Genomic DNA, 19,976 nt, shown 5'->3' with positions numbered 1-19,976 from the left:
AGGATGATTATAAAGCATGGCAGAAGAGTTTAATTGGTTTTAAACATCTAGGAATGAACGTTGAGTTCTTACTTTCTCGGTTAGACATACTTCTGAAACTAGCCTTGGAATCAGAACACTCGCTCGATGACAACGAACAGGATCGTGCCAAAGAAGAGGAGTTATCAACTCTTGAAAAGAGAATTCTTGAACTCAGAAATGAGTCCACAAGGCTCGAGAAAGAAGTAGAAACTTTAAAAGTCAATGCAGAGAAGCACGAGGCATTCCATAATGTGGTAAATTCTCCATGGTGATTCTATGAATGAGAAGGGCGGAAGGAAGATTCTTGGTTGTCTGTGTTTAAGTGTACAATTTTTCTAGGTCGGATTTAGGTTGGTGCCAAATTAACTGTGGAGTATGTGCTTTAGTTGGCCTACCTCTGTTCAGCATCTCCTCTTAAGTAGTTAAAGACGTGCTGATTGTTGTAAAGTGTCTGTAATTACACATAACTCGTTTAAGATTAAGGTGTTGTCTGTTTACCTATTATAATTGTCTCTAACCTTTATCATCCAACGTCTCAGCCGGAAGACATCCCGAGATAGCATTTGTCTTTTATTAGAGCCATACTAATCATTTTCAGGAGCTGGCCTCCAAAGCTGTTCAATTAGCAAGGTTCCATTGCAAAAGAGTGCTCATTGATTCCGATGGTGAATAATAATCACATAAAAGAGACTAAGAGTACTATTTGCAGTTGCTTTACACCTTCATTTCATCTCAAAACTATAATATCGATGATTGATGGATTATTTATTTCGAAAAAGAGAGATATATAGTGCAAAAGCAAGTTAGAACCTAAAAATAGGCGGTAGTCTAAATCTTGTTGCATCGTAAAGTGTATACACTAAACGGATACTGCTGCAGTTGTTAAAAGGCCATGGTGCCTTAGAAGTGCCTCAGGAGATGGTTCACGCCCTCGGAACTGAACAAAAACCTGCGAGAAAAACCAACGGTGATAACTAGTCGTAATACATACAATGTGTATAATCTGTTTATTGCTTAGTCTACTGGAACTAACCTCAAGTGGCGGTTTTCCACCTCCAAGAGCAAGAACCGTGTCACGGAACTTGTGACCAATCTCTTTGACAGCCTGTAGTAAGATTTTTCACAATGAGATGTAAGCTAAGTTATTCGTCATCTTATACTCTCAGTAAGATGGACATAATGGATTTACAGCACTGAACAATCATATAAGGTCCTTCGACACAAACTGATTTCGTGACAGTTATATAACAACAATAGCAATAAGAAGCGACAATAATGTTCATTCACAAAGGCGATTCTAAACCATGGCACTGATAAAGACTCTATTCATCATGCAAGTTTTAACTCACTTACGTACCTTTTCATTGTCCAGACCAGCATCCTCAAATGCTGAGAAAGCGTCAGCTGATAACACCTCAGCCCACTGTAAAATTTGATTAATGCAAGTTTTAGATAACCTTGAAATGCACATTACATAGCCTGAAATTAGATTAGAAAACAATGAAAAGAATGAGTCTGAGCAGAACAAAAATAAAGTTACCATGTAACCGTAGTATCCTGCTGCATATCCACCTAACATGTCCAAAAATATAAGTTCGTAAAGGCAGTTACATAACGCAGTTAAAGCAATGAACTGAAATGATTTACCTTCTGAACCTGCAAAAATATGATCGAAAGCACAAAGGAACCTATCATCTGGCAGTGGTGAGAGAACTTGAGTTTTTTCGCTCATTCTGCGATAAACATCAAAAATGGACTCTGAACCACCAGGAATGTACTTCCCATGCAGCTCCAAATCAGTACTCGCAAATAGTATCTGTGAAACAATAAATAACGTCAAAAATGGACTCTTATCGTATCTCTTCGGGTCCATATAAAGGCCTGAACAACATAACTGCTTATTTTTTGGGTCCATATAACATTGTTTCAAAACTCTAAATTGTGTAAACAACTAAACTAATAGATCACATAAGAGACCCCATCTGTGCCAGAGAAGATCTAGGCCCCTCTAGAAATGTAAGTATGCATCAAATTATTCAGCACCAACTAACCTGGCGAAGGTTTAGTGAGCCTGCACGGAATAGGAACCAGGTAAAGGTAATCGTAAAGAACGGTGTGGCATATAACCAGCAGACCTGCTGGCAACTTGAATGAAATAGAAGAAAAAAAAACTGCAATAAATCATGAAAGCATAGTGGGTGTCGTCACTAATAGTAAGGTAATACATGTTAGATCTCAGTGTATTATGGTTTAAATTTTGTTGCCCAACTTTAGAAATGATCAAATGAAGTAATACTCTTTGTATCTAAAACCATTAACTGTAATCTCATAAATATTATAGTGGGTTAGTGAGAACGACTTCAACGATTTACTCTCACCTCTGGTAACACCAATTCTTCATGAACTGAGAAGGCAATTCAACAGCATCCCTTTCTATACCCCGAATACCAGACTCTCGTCTTCCTTGGTGAGCATATGTTGTAATGCATGGCCAAATTCATGAAAAACAGTCTCTACCTGCATTTATTCCATCCAAATACATTTTATTGTCCGCTACAATATATGGATCAGTCCTAGGGAACCTTCTGATAAAAGTTTAGGATAATACGCATTCATATTTCAATACTCTATTCATTCAATTTCTGACACCACCGTTTGCGTTACAAGGGTATATGCAAGAACCAGATGCAGCTTAGCCTTTTGAATCAACTAAACCCTGACTGCAATATAGCTGTAGGGTTACACGAAATCTAAGTTTGCTTCCGATGTGATTTACACTAGATTTTAGCAGTCTCATTGGCTGCCACCGTAATTTCTGAGTCTGGATTCTGGAAGAAAAAAAAGTAATTAAATTGGTCGATTGAATATTACCTCACGGAATGCCATAAGGCTTGGCTTATCCCCTACTGGTGGTGATTGATTGCACACCACATAAGCAACAGGCAATCTAGCGGAGGCACCGTCAAGTGCAAGAGCACGACTTCGTGCAACAGCAGCACCCATCCATGCCCCTCCCTGTTTTTCAGATGGACGAAAATATGGATCGAAATAGAAGTACGCAACGGCATTACCAAAGGAATCTTTCACCCGGTAAAATCTAACATCATCGTTCCATACCTGGGCAAAACTAAGTTAGAAGTGGACAAATAAATGGTGTTAGAGGAAACAAAGTGGACGGCAAATGAAAAGTGGGAACAAGATATTACCGGAGCTAGGACATCGGCTGCCTCAATATCAATTTCGAACAGTCTCTTTACAAGACCGAAAAGACCATCCATAACCTTTGGCAATGAAAAGTACGGGCGCAACTCTTCCTGCAAAGTAGAACAACAGATTAAGGTAAATACTCCTGCATAAGTCACCATTAACAAATATAACTTGTCGGCATGAATACAGTGTACTTTGATCTTCCAGTTTATCATTCAAGCAAAAAATAAAAGAGAGTTTATAAAGAGGCTATTCGGGAAGGAACCAAATTGAAATTCTCGAGAAACAGTGAAAGCATTATTATTCGAGTTATTTGGTGCATTCATTTGGAGTGCTTAGGGTAACATCATACTAATCTATGTGGATTTGTTGTGGATTTCTGCAGTCTGTCTTGAGTAAACCATGCAGATCTTTCTGCGCCACCAATATTGGGTTTCAAATCAACTTTAATATCGAGGTTAATTGTCACAGAACTTGGAGTAGGAGAACAAAATCCACCATAAGCAATATTACAAGGGAGATAATCGGTTTCTTAATAAAAATCAAATGCAGATTTTCACTGTTCCGTTATATTTGTTTATTGCTACAAAGCTCAAAAGTGAAAGACCGACTCCCAAATTCTATGATCAGTATTCTTGCGATATAGACTTGTAAAGCACGAATGCGATCCTTAAGCAGCTTATGATGATCTAGATGTAGTTAACGGTGCCATATAAAAAATAAAAAATATATATATGCATGTTGTATTACTTGAATGAAATTCCAAGAACATCGATTGGCACCACTTCAACTTATACTGTAAAAATTCTTCTCAAATTGTAAGAAAACCAAAAAGGGTACTGAGCTTCTAATTAGAATGGCAGAACCCATCATTTATGTCATACTTCGACTCGCGCAGTCTTTCACCCCAAAAGCTAATATCCCAGTCACACAAATCACTGCCTTCTACAGCACCCTGCTCTCGTGAGAATTCCTTAAGGTCTTCCATATCTACAACGAATTTAAAGAATATATGTACACTTGGTTAAGCCTTCGCCCACTGAACGAAAACTTACAGTTTAATCATCATAATAGGGTTACTTCGATAGTACTCTTTGTTTTTGACTGATGCTAAATCTCGCAGTACATAATTCAGGCCTTGAAGCTCAACACTATTACCACAAAAGGAACCAATAGTCTCATCATGCAACTGCCAAACTAAGATACAGCTGACAAAACGATATAAAACCGGCTGGAACCTACAATCCTCAATTTTGAAGAATTAACAAGTAAAATAAGTAAGTGATGCTACCTTGTACTGCAGCATTCCATGAAGCCGTCCGGATCTTTCCTAGGAATTGTTCTGCTTTGTCAACAGTAGCCATTCTCATTGCATGCTAACCTGAAGAGAAAATTAATGTGTTGGCTTAACATTCTGAAAATGAAGTGTCCTCAATGACAGATGACAAATCATACCTCCGCATAGTTGTTGTAACCAAGAAGCTTAGCCTTCTCCAACCTAAGCTTCAGAATTTCGTCAATAATTGGGAATTGTCCAGCTCTCCATCAGAGGCACGAGTTATATGAGCTCGATAGACTTCCTCACGCAAAGAACGATTCCGGGAGTGGCGCATAACAGATTGAAAACTTGGTCGATCTAATGTTATCATCCATGGACCATCTTCAGCAGTGGCCTTCTCATGCCCCTAATGAGAGAGAAATACTTAACTGATGCCAGAAATTCAATATAAGAAAACAACTAAAAGGCAAAGTCCGTAAGAAAGTTAGCACTTCAACATGAGATACCTTGGTGGCTGCTATTTGTGCAGCTAGGGCAAGTGCTGAATCAGGCAATCCATCGATATCTTTTTTATCCGTAATCAACTTTTCAAATTTTTTGGTGGAATCCGTAACATTCATAAACTTCTTGCCACACTTCTCTAACTCCTGTTGCACTTCATTAAACCGTTCTCTTTTATCATCTTCAAGCGATACACCATTAAGAACAGTCTCTTTTATTTTCCATTGGACGATACGTTTACGAGAATCGCTCAAAGCCTGGCAATCAGATGACTCCTGGATGGCCTTGAATCCATTGTAAATGGGTTTGCTTTGTCCCAGTCTAAGCAGAAATTTAACTTTCTCTGGCTGCGAAACATATAGGTACATAAAAACATAAATCAGATACTGCATGCGTATTTTAACCAACTATTCATGCTGCATAAAGTTGAAGAATCTTAGCAAAATATAAATATAGCACCTGAACTTCATCTATAGCGGAACGAAGATCAGCGGAATCTTTAACATTCTGAAGATGATCAATGATCCCCCATACTAGTTGTAGTCGATCCAGAATCTTCTCCAATGGATCAACTAATTTAGGCCACGTTGGTTCTACTGATTTCTCTAATACAACCAAATCATTCTCGAGTTGTTTCAATAAAGTTTTAATGCCAGGCCGAACATGTTTGGGTTCAACAACATCAAAAGGAGGGAAAACAAAATCCTCCAGGATTATTTTTAAGCTCCAAATTTTCTTCTTTCGAAAGCATTATATTAAAGAAGAACAGATGTAGAAAGATAATATATGGCTGAAGTCAATAAATACAGAAGAAGATGAAGAAGAAACGGGAATTTTAATAGATGTTCAAAGTATAAATATATATAGACATAATTGTGAAAGAAGTTCACCGCCGAAAGAACTCCTATCTTAGTAGAATACTAAGAAAAGGAATTTATATAATGCTCTCAGATACTCATACATCAAGAGAAGTAAAGGAAATTTGTACCTCTGATTTGAGCTTCCAAATCTTTGTGACAGAACCCTACCACCAGATTTTCACTCTTTCATCTCCATTTCAAAATCCTTTGAAGAAATAGCAACAACCTTCTTCCCTTCCATCAACATAACGGGTTGAAACATTAAGGAGAAATCTTCCTTATGAGCTTTCGTTGTGGACAGAGAAGATCAATCCACTCCGCGCCCTTATTTTCTGACAGGGTGTTAGTCCTCGGAGGAGTTGGGGGAGTTGGGTGTAGTTGGGTTTTCTCCCGTTAGTTGTGGGGGAGTCCGAAGGAGTCCCTCAAAATTTCCGTTAGTCGTGGGAGAGTTTATAAGAGTCTCCAAACTCCCTAGAAAAACCCGTTAGTCGTGGAGGAGTTTGAAAGAAGCTCTTAAACTCCCTGTTAGTGGTAAAAACTAGAATGCTAGGGCGTTGGATTTTTTGGGGAGTTCTCGGAAATTCTAGGGAGTTTACAGTGTATTTTTGCCTCACTCCAAATCTCTCAAAAGAGTAGAGATTTTGGGAGAGTCTCTCAAACTCCCTACATTTAAAACACCAAACTCTCTCAAACTCACTATACTCTCTTACATTCCCTCAAAATCCAAAATACATTAAACTCTCCCCAACTCACTCGTGGACTAACCCCCTGAGTATTTTTTGTTCAACGAGGAAATCGGGGGTGGAAAAGTCAGTGTTGGAAACAATCAATTGAGACCCATCCCTCTAAACACATTTAGAGAGAAGAGAATCCTCCATGACTGGTTTGGAACATGGAAGAACACTGACGAGAAAAACCCTGAGCGACACCATCGCCTGGTCAACTTTGGTTGTCTCAGGTCCAGTTGTTGAGATTCATCCTTTGCTCTTTGTAGCGCTTGTTGCGTCCTCTTTGCTGAAAAGAAAGACTTCTCCTTTTGGATTTGTTCACTCCTCATAATCACGGTTTATAAAGAGGATACCAGTCCTACTAGGGGCTGATGCCATTTTATATAGGACAAAAAAATATTAAGCGATCCTGACCGTTGGATCAATGAGATGATATCAGCCCCTAGTAGACTGGTATCCCCCATATAAATCATGCTCACAATTCCCAAATCATTCAAAGTGTCAAAACGGACTAATCTGGCCATTTTTTAAAAATGGTCGATTCACTGTCAAAACAGCTTGTAAGCTTTTGTCGGTTAATATGAGTTTATTCATAATCCTCAAAATCAAAATCTTATATACAAGTCTCTTTGAAAGCTTCCAGCGCTTTCCAAGGTACAGTTATTTGCTTGGACATGCTATGTGGTATAATAACTCTTATGATGTGAACTGTAATTTGTGTGGTATTGTGGTGCCTAAAACTCCTGAGCATCTCATCTTATAGTGTCTGTTTGCTCAGGTTGTTTGGTCATTAACCCTTCTTACAATGAAGTTGCACAGGTTAGAGATTCTTCTATAAATCTAAAAGAATGGGTTGGACATTGGTTATCCTCCGATGCATTTAAAGATAAAGTTGTTGTTATGTTCTCAACTGCTTGGAGTATATGGAAGGATAGATGTTTCTTAGTTTTCTAGGGCAAAAGATTAAATCCTAGCTCTTAAGCTTGTGACCGACACGAAATCCTATCTTTGAACTAAACATGTTGTTTACATACCTGCTAACGAACCTTCAGTTAGTAATGACCTTAATTATTTAGTTTCTTCCTTGCCAGATGATTGTATTATTATTTACAATGATGCATCTTTTGACATTAATATTAATATGTCGAGATCTGGTTTGATTATGAATGATACGTCAGGTAACTACATTGGATGTAAAACCATCTCAGGAGTAGCAAGGAATGTTGAAGAAGCTGAATGCTTGACCTTATTGGAAGCTTGTATTTGGGCGAAAGAAAGGAAGCAAGAGGAAAATATTCTTCATCATCGATGCTCAATTAGTAGTGGGTTCTTTCAATTCTAATAATAACCAGTTGTTCTGGTATTATAACGCTATTTTAGATGATTGCAAGTTATTCCAATCCACTTTTTCATTTTCTGGAGTTGAGTTTTTTAAAAGAAATCTCGATACCATGGCAATATAACAGCTAAGCATTGTAATAAATTTAGAGTACAGAGAGAATGGTGGGGTATCATCTCAACTTTCATGTTGCAACATCCGTAACTTCCCTGGTTTAATGCCATTCATCTTATTTAGCAAAAAAAAAGAAAAAAAAAAGGAAAGAATAGTTTTACCTACTTAATTCATATCCCCACTTTTCTTAAATCCCATCGTAATTCCCAACTACTTTCCTAAATCCCATCCAAACTACACAAATTATATTTTGTATAATACTTTCTAGGTTAGGTAATCGAAATACACCTATCACAGTCGATAGTTAACCTTTGTTTTCATCAACCACCGTATTCTTTTTCCTCTCTCTCAAATCTCAACCTAATACCTCTAGCACTATTGCGAGACTAGCTCTTAAGCTTGTGAGCGACACAAAATCCTATCTTAGAACTGAACATGTTGTTTACATACCTGCTAACGAATCTTCAGTTAGTAATGACCTTAATTATTTAGTTTCTTCCTTGCCAGATGATTGTATTATTATTTACAATGATGCATCTTTTGATATTAATATTAATACGTCGGGATCTGGTTTGATTATGAATGATACATCAGGTAACTACATTGGATGCAAAACCATATCAGGAGTAGCTAGGAATGCTGAAGAAGTTGAATGCTTGACCTTACTGAAAGCTTGTATTTGGGCGAAAGAAAGGAAACAAGAGGAAAATATTCTTCATCAGCGATGATCAATTAGTAGTAGGTTCTTTCAATTCTAATAATAACCAGTTGTTCTCGTATAATAACGCTATTTTAGATGATTGCAAGTTAATCCAATCCACTTTTTCATTTTCTGGAGTTGAGTTTCTTAAAAGAAATCTCGATACCATGGCAATATAACAACTAAGCATTGTAATAAATTTAGAGTACGGAGAGAATGGTGGGGTGTCATCTCAACTTTCATGTTGCAACATTTGTAACTTCCCTGGTTTAATGTCATTCATCTTTCTTAGAAAAAAAAGGAAAGAATAGTTTTACCTACTTAATTCCTATCTCCACTTTTCTTAAATCCCATCGCAATTCCCAACTACTTTCCTAAATCCCATCCAAAATACACAAATTATATTTTGTGTAATCCTTTCTAGGTTAGGTAATCGAAACACACCCTATCACAGTCGATAGTTAACCTTTGTTTTCATCAACCACCGTATTCTTCTTCCTCTCTCTCAAATCTCAACCTAATATCTATGATTACTGCAACATGCATAACTCAATGCTAGCACCACGACACCACTTATGTATTACCATCATCACCATTATAAGTGTTTTTTTTTATGCTGACTCGACGTCTGAATCTGACTCAGCCCCTGACTTGGCTCGAGTCAGATGTCAGACCAATTGTTTTCTATTTTGAGTCAGATGTGACTCGTGATCTAACTTAGATATAACTCCTAACTCGAACCCATTTGAGTCATGGAATAAAATTCCCGGACTCATGGGACCAAGCCACTGACAAACATATTTTTGAGTCAAATCCAGATGAGTCACGTGATTTCAGTCAAATTCAGACGAGTCAAATCCAAGAAAAAAACAAACATGTTGTATACCCAATACTGTTCCAACAACATGGTCTAATAAAGGTTTGGTACCCAAAATAAGAACTATAGTTTGATCATGGAATTGGTTATTTAATTTTTCTTTTTTGATCAAACTTTTATCTTTTATACTGATGCAATTCAAATTAAGTGTGAAAGAACTAGAACTGATTACATTTGAATGTCTGAGGTAGCATACTCAATGATATTCTCTATTTGTTCTCGTTGATATTTTTTATTTTGATTAGGTTTTGTATTCAATTCCCCCCAAATTGATGTTGATGATTTTTTTTTACTTTAGTTGTCCTCACTATCACAGTGTGTAAGTAAATATAAATAATTTTTAATATTTGATCTCCAAGCCTGATCAAGATGGTGATTTCAAATTAGTTTCTAAACCTAAATATATGGTGGTGGTGATGAGAGTTTAGTTTAAGTATAGAGATTATGATATATTATAGTGAGTTTTGTTTACGCAATCTAAAAAGAGTTATACAAAAATTGATTTATGTAGTTGGATGGGATAGAAGAATAATGTGGATGGGAAATAGGTAACAACAAAAAAAACGTATCTTCAGCAATATTAAGGAAAAGGCCAGAACAAAAATAATTTGGTATTGCTAACATAGGGAAAGATGACTGGGTAGTACGTCTAACCTTGAGTGATGAAGGTATTCATCAAATCATGAGCTTAAAGTATTAAGGCATGACTCACGATGTGGTTTTAGAGATTTCGAAAGTGATTCCCTTGTGTTTTAGTTATCCTGAAAAGTGTTTCAGATGTCAACTTTTGAAGGTCGCGTAATGAATTTTCGAAACCTTGGCAACGAGCAGTAAAACGTGTCTAATGTCAAACTTTAAAGGTTTAGCTTTCGAAAATATGGTACCAAACATATTTTGATAACTTGTCAGTTTTGAAAATCAAAGTCTCAAGTTTTAAACCTAAGGAGCCTTCGAATATTACATATCTTTTATTTTTGAAACTTCAATAGTAAGGTCTAATAACATGTTATGTTGTCTGGCGATGGGTTTTTCGAAAGTTAGGCAAGTTTATATTCGAAACCCATACAGTAAATAGTGTAACACTAAAGATATACTTCATTTCATCGACACTTTTGATCAATTCTCGTTATACTCCACTCAGGACAATTATTTGATACCTTTTTTTTTTGAAAAACCAAAGAATAAGCACCAAACTATAGCAAGCAAAAGAAGCCACACTCTTGATGAGATGAGTAACAAAAGGGGGAGAGGGGGGGGAGTAAACCACACATCAGACGAGTGGTTGGAAATTACATATGATGTTAAGGAATGAGCCACATTACTGGCCTCCTTTATAATGTGGTGAAGCTCTACATAATTCAAATTATCCAACTCCTTTCTAATTCTATTAATATTGTTTAAATTTTCAAATGGAAATGACTATGTTTATTCTTAAGAACGTTGATAATTGTTAGAGCATTGCTCGGTCAAACTCGCAAGCGTTGCTATCTCAAGCTTGTTTGTCAAGTTTAGTTGTCAAAACTATAAGTCTTGATTTCTAGTCTACTTATAGCTAAGTATCGTATTGGGATAGTAAGTGTAGTTGAGCTTTAGACTCAACGACGTTCATCGAATGAAGACGAAGAACTACTCAAGGGAACTTGTGTAACTTCATCAACAAAAGGTATGTGGAGACTTGAACTTATCTATCACTCAAAAGTCTATCTACTTTATCTCCTATTTGAGACAAAAGTCGTATTTGAAAAAGCGGGGGCCTAACAACACCACCCAATATTCGCTTAGCAATCTGTATGGACTAACTCCGAAATACTTTCTAGAGAATCAACTAGACAGTCAGACTCAATCTAGGTAAAAGTATCTCAAGAAGTTAAATAAAAGGAGTTAGGTTACAATTTGTCGTGGGTATGTGCTGCCCACAGAATCATGGAACAGAATTTGAATAATAAAAGATGGGATTGCCTGGTCCCATATTTTAGTTGATAGATTCCCTGTTTGAATTCCACCCGCTGCAACCAGTATTATTTCAATTATAAAGATAAAATAATATAATGCGGAGACTGAAATAACACAGACACCAGAAATTTTGTTAACGAGGAAACCGCTAATGCAGAAAAACCCCGGGACCTAGTCCAGATTGAACACATTGTATTAAGCCACTACAGACACTAGCCTACTCCAAGATAACTTCGGACTGGACTGTAGTTGAACCCCAATCAGTATCCCACTGATCTAAGGTACAGTTGTACTCCCTACGCCTCTGAACCCAGCAGGATACTTCGCACGTGATTCCCTTAGTTGATCTCACCCACAACTAAGAGTTGCTACGACCCAAAGTTGAAGACTTGATGACAAAAAAATATGTCTCACACAGACAAGTCTATCGAAGGATTAATTTGTCTCCCACAGATAAACCCTAAAAGGTTTTGTTCCGTATTTTGATAATAATCAAGGTGAACAGTAACCAATTGATAATCCGGTCTTATATTCCCGAAGAACAGCCTAGAGTTATCAATCACCTCACAACAATCTTAATCGTATGGTAGCGAAACAAGATGTTGTGGAATCACAAACGATGAGACGAAAATGTTTGTGATTACTTTTTATATCTTGCCTATCGGAGATATCAATCTCAAGCCAATCAATATGATTGTACTCGTACGATAGAAGATGCAAGATCAGATCACACAACTATGATAAAGTAGTATCGGTCTGGCTTCACAATCCCAATGAAGTCTTTAAGTCGTTAACCTAGTTTTAGAAGAAGAAAACCAAAGGTTAAAGGAGAACCGGCTCTAGCACGCAAGCTAGTATCACACGTAAGGTGTGGGGATTAGTTTTTCATTGATGATAGATGTCCCCTTATATAGTCTTTCAAATCAGGGTTTGCCATTAAGTTACCTTGGTAACAAAGCAATCAATATCCACCGTTAGATGAAAACCTGATTTAAATTCAAGCTAATATTTATCAATCGTTAGATCGAAAACTTAGATTGTTACACACAATTGAAATGCACGCTTCTAGGTTTGTTAACGTACCCAAACGTATGCACTTGTTGGTTCAATAATAGTTAACCAAAAGGTTAGCCATATGAGCATTTCATATCAACCATGTTCTTATTCACCATAACTAGTTCACATGACTCAAATGAACTAGTTAGAGAGTTGTTCAATTGCAAAGAATTTTTATGTAACTACACAAGACACAATTGAAGCAAAGATGACTTGATTCACTCGAATCGGTTCATGAACTTTTATAGCCACGGTTTGAAAACTGCATTCCTTAGTCTTTTTAAGTTTAAGTTCAGAAATCATCTTCAGATATATAACCTTCTTAAGTTCGCAGACTTGGTTCGCGGACTTAAGTTACCGGGCAGAGTTTACAAACTCCAGCAGAAATTCCCGGGATGAGAACTTCGCCGGTTCGTGAACTGGGTTCGCGGACTGAGTTCGAGGACTTAGCTTCACGCACTAGTTTGTCAACTCCAACAGAAATTCTCGGGTTTGAGAACTTCGGCAGTTCGCGGACTTGGCTCACGCCATTTTTCCGGTTCTCTTGATCAACAAAGTTCGCAAACTTTGGTTCAAGGAATATGACTTATACATAAATGTGTTTCCACAACAATGCTTATGTCCACCATTGGTTATGTAATCTAAACTCTCATTCCAATCATTGAAACATTCTTCGTCAAAGCAATTTTCAAAGTGATTGAAACATATCATGACTTTCGTCACTAGGTAAAGATAAACTTGGTCGAAGCGAAAATCTTACCAACACATATTTCGAGATATGGATAGGCGAGGTATACTCGGCTCGAAATACCAATTGTGTATAATCAAAGCCTATATATAGCATACAACTTTTTGTCTCAAGAAGTAGGAGATAGAATAGATAGACTTTTGAGTGATAGATAAGTTCAAGTCTTCACATACCTTTTTGTCGAGAAGTTCCACCGGTTCCTTGAGTAGTTCTTCTTCTTGTATGATGAATCGCCATGAAGTCCTTGAGCTCAACTACACTTTCTATCCTAGTCCGAGACTTAGCTATAATAGACTAGAAATTAAGACTTATAGTTTTGATCACTAACATTGACAAACATGCTTGAGATAGCAACGCATGCGAGTTCGACCGAGCAATGTTCTAAGAATCTCCCCCTTTGTCAATTTTAGTGACAAAACTATCAATATATATGGTATACAAAAAAGATAATGAAACTTTAGTAGCTCATATTCCACATGTTTAATCTTCAACATTCCTCGAAATCTTCGTTATTTCCAAGTACTCCAATGATTCCAAAGGTTGTAAGTTTAGCATCACCGTTGTTGAAGATCCATAGCTATAACAATGAGAAAACATAATTCTCGATCATTGTTATACAATTCCATAGTATTATTACACAGTGTCAAAGTTCAATTGTATCACAACTTCAACAATAATACTATGGTCATATGTATCACTCCCCCTTAGTCAACACTCCATCTCACATGGAAACCACTCCCCCTTACACAATGATCCGAAAACCATATGTATTTGTAGTGTGAACTACATATTAATTCTCCCCCTTTTTGTCAATAAAATTGTCAAAGGTACAAGAACGGGATCATAATGAAATATCCGTAAGAGACATTTCATGACTAAAAGAAAAAAATATATACCAACTAATTTATATGCAATCATAAAGCCGAAGCTAAATGAATTCATCAGGGAGTTTAAAGATACAAGATAAACCCTCTAAAATTTCACAGCCGCACACCCCTCAAGATATGACTATTAAGCACAAGTTCAAAATAACTCTCCCCCATTTGATGTCATTCCCGAGAGAACAACAACGAGCGACCTTAATTTCAAAAGAAAAGAAGGATTTCTATTGGACACCAAAACCATAAGAATGATTTTTATATCCAAAAACTCAATCAAATTAATCACAAGTAAACCCATGATTAATTGAATCGGAATACACAACCAAATTAAACACAAAAAGTGATCAATTTAATTGATTATGCTCAACATAAGTAAACTTACGGAGCTACGACTAAGTTTAACCATGAGGAATGATTAGCTTAACCGTTCATATACTCAACACAAGAAAAACTTATGGAGTAATAACTAAATAACCAAACAAGATGATTAATTTAGTTCATAATGCTCGACATATAGTACCTTACGGAGCAACAACAAAGCCAATCAAAAATAATCAACTTGGTTGTTTAGTGCTCAACATAAGACACATTACGGAGCCTCACAGTATTACATAAAATATGGATCAGTAAAGATCAATACTGTGAAATACACAAGGATTCATTCTATCTTCCATCACTATTCGCATAACGACATTCAATAGAATAATCCTTGCAAACAAAAGATTTTAACCTATCTTCCGTCAAAGATTGACAATATAGGCTTAACTTTTGTAATTGTCAAAAGTCCATTCATTCTTTAACCAATACATGAATATCGATTATAAAAGACTTTACTTTTGACAAGGTATGGGACAAACATAGTTCACTGACGTAAACACCAATATCCCATAACAAGTTGCAATATAACAAATCATTAAGATTAAATACTGAAAAAACATCATCCTCCAAATATTTTTAGAATTTTTAAACAAAAAAACCTAAAAAGGAACAGGAAGATGAAAAAAATAATAGTTATGTGTAGTCACAATCATTGTTATTCAAGCACTAGTTATTCTTCCAACTAAACCAAAAAAAAGACATACTAGGCAACAAAAATAACTTATATGATGTATTACACTTACTTTGAATTCTTCTCATATTCCCTATATTCATCAAGCTCATCTTCGATTAGATCAATCCTAGATTCAATATTATCCATCTTTTCTTCAAGTCTCTTGGAAGAAGCTTCGAGTTCACTTTTCAGGGCACGTACTTGATCCAAGACAAGATTCATGGTTAAAGAGAGCTTATCAAATTTTGAGACTGAAGGATTCTCATCAGAGGATGGGATGTGCTTGTCATAACACATTTCGTTATCAGAAGAATCAAAACGAATCTTCTTAGAAGGAAACAGAATAGTCCATACATCACTTTCTTTGCTTGAAAGACTAGAGAAGGACATGATAGAGAAGGAAAATGAAATGATCGTACATAAGAGGAGAAACTTCATTTTAAAAGAATGAAGATGGTTAATTTTCAAAAAGTACCTTTTACCAAACCCTAACAGAATTTGGTTATCTCCAGAACCAGTCCTTTAAAGAGCCAGAAACCGTACAGGAACAACAACGGTACTAAAGGAGAATAAACAAAGACGAATACTACAAGGAATTTAATAGATGCATCACAACACTCCCTCTTGAAAATCATGATTCTTGCCTAAGAGGTATATACGAAAGAATCATGAATCAACAAGATTATAGATCATAATTTTTCCAATCCAAGATAGGACTGGGATATCTCTCGTGAGGGGGGAAATTGTTTGTTAATTCAAGTTTCTGCTTATTCTTTAAGAAAGAAGAGCTATGCACATCATTCTTTTCCCTTTTCATCACAGTTTTGAAGAACTTGATTGTTGATTTCTGCACATCCTGCATTGTTCCAGAAATCACTTTTTGAGGAAAAAAGGATTTCATTGGAGATTTCTTCTTCTTCTTCTGCACACAACATTTAGCAGAAAAGGACTACTTTTGATCATTCGCGTTAGGATGATCCTGATTTTCACATAAGGAAACCGAGAGATTTGGTAGCATCTTGTGTTTCTTTGTATCACCCTTGTCGTCAAGATGACTAGAGAGTGATACATAGTTGGGTGAAATTTGCTGACACAGCTTATGAGACACCGTTGGATTAATTCGGCATGTCATACAAGAATCACGATTGTGATTTTCAGCAAAGAGATTAAGAGAACAATCACAGGTTTCATCCTCAGGACGATAATCAAGAGTATTCATCCATGCTTTAGTTATCTATTCACCTGAATATCTAGACCTTTGGAAGTATGAGTACTTTTGCAGCACACGAGACCAGTTTCGCTAGTACAGTTTTTCTGAACTCTCTTATCCCTTTTATTGATTGATCGAGCTTCTTTTTGAGACTTTCTTTTACTTCGTCTAAGAATTTTCTTAAGTTGTTGTATGAGCAGAGACAACGTAGAAATAAAGCAATTCTCATTTTTCTTATCAACCAATTTAGGACGGTGAGATTTTCCATCAAGAGTAGTAACATGATTACTAGACGAGTGAAGTTTATCTCTTGATTCGCGATCGTAAATTTTAAGTTTCCCGACAAGTGTATTTCGCGAAAGTGTATCAAGGTTATTTCCCTCAATGATGGCATGCTTTTTAGATTCGTATTTAGATGGCAGCGATCTGAGAATCTTCATCACAATTTTCCTTTCAGGAATAGTCCCACCCAATGCACAGGATGCATTAACAATTTCAGACATTTTGTGATAAAATTCATCAAATGAATCTTCTTCTGCCATATGAAGGTCTTCCCATTCGGAGTTAAGGTTTTGAAGCCTAGCTTCCTTTTTACTGGTGTTACCTTCAAATACAGTTTCTAAAGTATCCCAAGCATCTTTAGACGTGGAGCAAGAATCCACATGGTGTCGAAGATCTGGGGTAATGCCATGCATGATGGCATTCAAACCGTCGGAGTTTTTCTTTGCATCAAGAGACTCGGCAACAGTATATGTACCGATGTTTTTAGGCATGGTAACATTTTCAACTATAACAACGGGAACCTCATAGCCATTTACAACATAAACCCATGATTGGAAATCACGCGATTGAAGAAAAGTACGCATCGCAACTTTCCACCATAGGTAGTTTGAGCCATCAAAGACTGGTGGTACGTTTACTGAGATAGCACAACTTCCCATAGAGTCAGATCGCTACAAACACAGACTTGTAAGGTCTTGAACGTGTTTGCCTACTCTGATACCAATTGAAAAAGCGGGGGTCTAATAACACCACCCAATATTTCGCTTAGAAATCTGTATGGACTAACTCCAAAATACTTTCTAGAGAATCAACTAGACAGTCAGACTCAATCTAGGTAAAAGTATCTCAAGGAGTTAAATCTCTCTCTTGTTTTGATTTAATCAAGCAGGAACTGCGAGTTCTAATCAAATACAAGGAATAACTAGGATGGTACCAAAGACCAATATCCGAGGATCAATCAATGACAATCAACAGCCAAAGGTTGGATTACTCTAATTGATGATCTAACGCACAACCTGTATTATTTCAATTATAAAGATAAAACAATATAATGCGGAAACTGAAATAACACAGACACCAGAAATTTTTTTAACGAGGAAACCGAAAATGCATAAAAACCCCAGGACCTAGTCCAGATTGGACACACACTGTGTTAAGCCGCTACAAACACTAGCCTACTCCAAGCTAACTTCGGACTGGACTGTAGTTGAACCCCAATCAGTCTCCCACTGATCTAAGGTACAGTTGTACTCCCTACGCCTCTGATCCCAGCAGGATACTGCGCACTTGATTCCCTTAGCTGATCTCACCCACAACTAAGAGTTTCTACGACCCAAAGTCGAAGACTTGATGAAAAACAAATCTGTCTCACACAGACAAGTCTATCGAAGGATTAATCTGTCTCCCACAGATAAACCCTAAAAGGTTTTGTTCCGTATTTTGATAATAATCAAGGTGAACATGAACCAATTGATAATCCGGTCTTATATTCCCGAAGAACAGCCTAGAGTTATCAATCACCTCACAACAATCTTAATCGTATGGTAGCGAAACAAGATGTTGTGGAATCACAAACGATGAGTCGAAGATGTTTGTGATTACTTTTTATATCTTTCCTATCGGAGATATCAATCTTAAGCCAATCGATATGATTGTACTCGTATGATAGAAGATGCAAGATCATATCACACAACTACGATAAAATAGTATCGGTCTGGCTTCACAATCCCAATGAAGTCTTTAAGTCGTTAACCTGGTTTTAGAAGAAGAAAACCAAAGGTTAAAGGAGAACCGACTCTAGCACGCAAGCTAGTATCACACGTAAGATGTGGGGATTAGTTTTGCATTGATGCTAGATGTCCCCTTATATAGTCTTTCAAATCAGGGTTTGACATTAAGTTACCTTGGTAACAAAGCAACCAATATCCATCGTTAGATGAAAACCTGATTTAGATTCAAGCTAATATTTCTCAATCGTTAGATCGAATTTAGCTTGTTACACACAATTGAAATGCATGCTTCTAGGTTTGTTAACTGTACCCAAACGTATGTACTTGTTGGTTCAATAATAGTTAACCAAAAGGTTAGCCATATGAGCATTTCATATCAACCATGTTCTTCTTCACCATAACTAGTTCACATGAATCAAATGAACTAGTTAGAGAGTTGTTCAATTGCAAAGAATTCTTATGTAACTACACAAGACACAATTGCAGCAAAGATGACTTGATTCACTCGAATCGGTTCATGAACTTTTATAGCCACGGTTTACAAACTGCATTCCTTAGTCTTTTTAAGTTTAAGTTCAGAAATCATCTTCAGATATATAACCTTCTTAAGTTAGCAGACTTGGTTCGCGGACTTAAGTTACCGGGCAGAGTTTACAAACTCCAGCAGAAATTCTCGGGATGATAACCTCGCCGGTTCGCGGACTGGGTTCACGGACTGAGTTCGGTACTTAGCTTCACGCACTAGTTTGTCAACTCCAGCAGAAATTCTCGGGTTTGAGAACTTCGGGAGTTCGCGGACTTGGCTCACGCCATTCTTCCGGTTCTCTTGATCAACAAAGTTCGCAAACTTTGGTTCAAGGAATAGGACTTATACATAAATGTGTTTCCACAATAATGCTTATGTCCATCATTGGTTATGTAATCTAAACTCTCATTCCAATCATTGAAACATTCTTCGTCAAAGCAATTTTCAAAGTGATTGAAACATATCATGACTTTCGTCACTAGGTAAAGATAAACTTGGTCGAAGCGAAAAGCTTACCAACACATATTTTGAGATATGGATAGGCGAGGTATACTCAGCTCGAAATACCAACTGTGTATAATCAAAGTCTATATATAGCATAAGACTTTTTGTCTCAAGAAGTATGAGATAGAATAGATAGACTTTTGAGTGATAGATAAGTTCAAGTCTTCACATACCTTTTTGTCGAGAAGTTCCACCGGTTCCTTGAGTAGTTCTTATTCTTGTATGATGAATCGCCATGAAGTTCTTGAGCTCAACTACACTTTCTATCCTAGTCCGAGAAATAGCTATAGTAGACTAGAAATCAAGACTTATAGTTTTGATCACTAACATTGACAAACATGCTTGAGATAGCAACACATGCGAGTTCGACCGAGAAATGCTCTAACAATATTGCTATATAGACTTCAAT

The 19,976-nt window shown here is 36.8% G+C and overlaps 1 pseudogene; it reads right to left on the bottom strand.

Annotated features, from left to right (window-relative positions):
* Window positions 1-678: 678 nt before the first annotated feature.
* Window positions 679-5,755, bottom strand: LOC113308672 (annotated as a pseudogene).
* Between the last annotated feature and the right edge of the window lie 14,221 nt (window positions 5,756-19,976).

This window comes from Papaver somniferum, chromosome 9, assembly GCF_003573695.1.
Source record: "Papaver somniferum cultivar HN1 chromosome 9, ASM357369v1, whole genome shotgun sequence".
NCBI classification, from domain to species: domain Eukaryota; kingdom Viridiplantae; phylum Streptophyta; class Magnoliopsida; order Ranunculales; family Papaveraceae; genus Papaver; species Papaver somniferum.
Note: the sequence above shows the minus strand (reverse complement) of the source record. Positions and strands in the feature narration are given on the sequence as shown.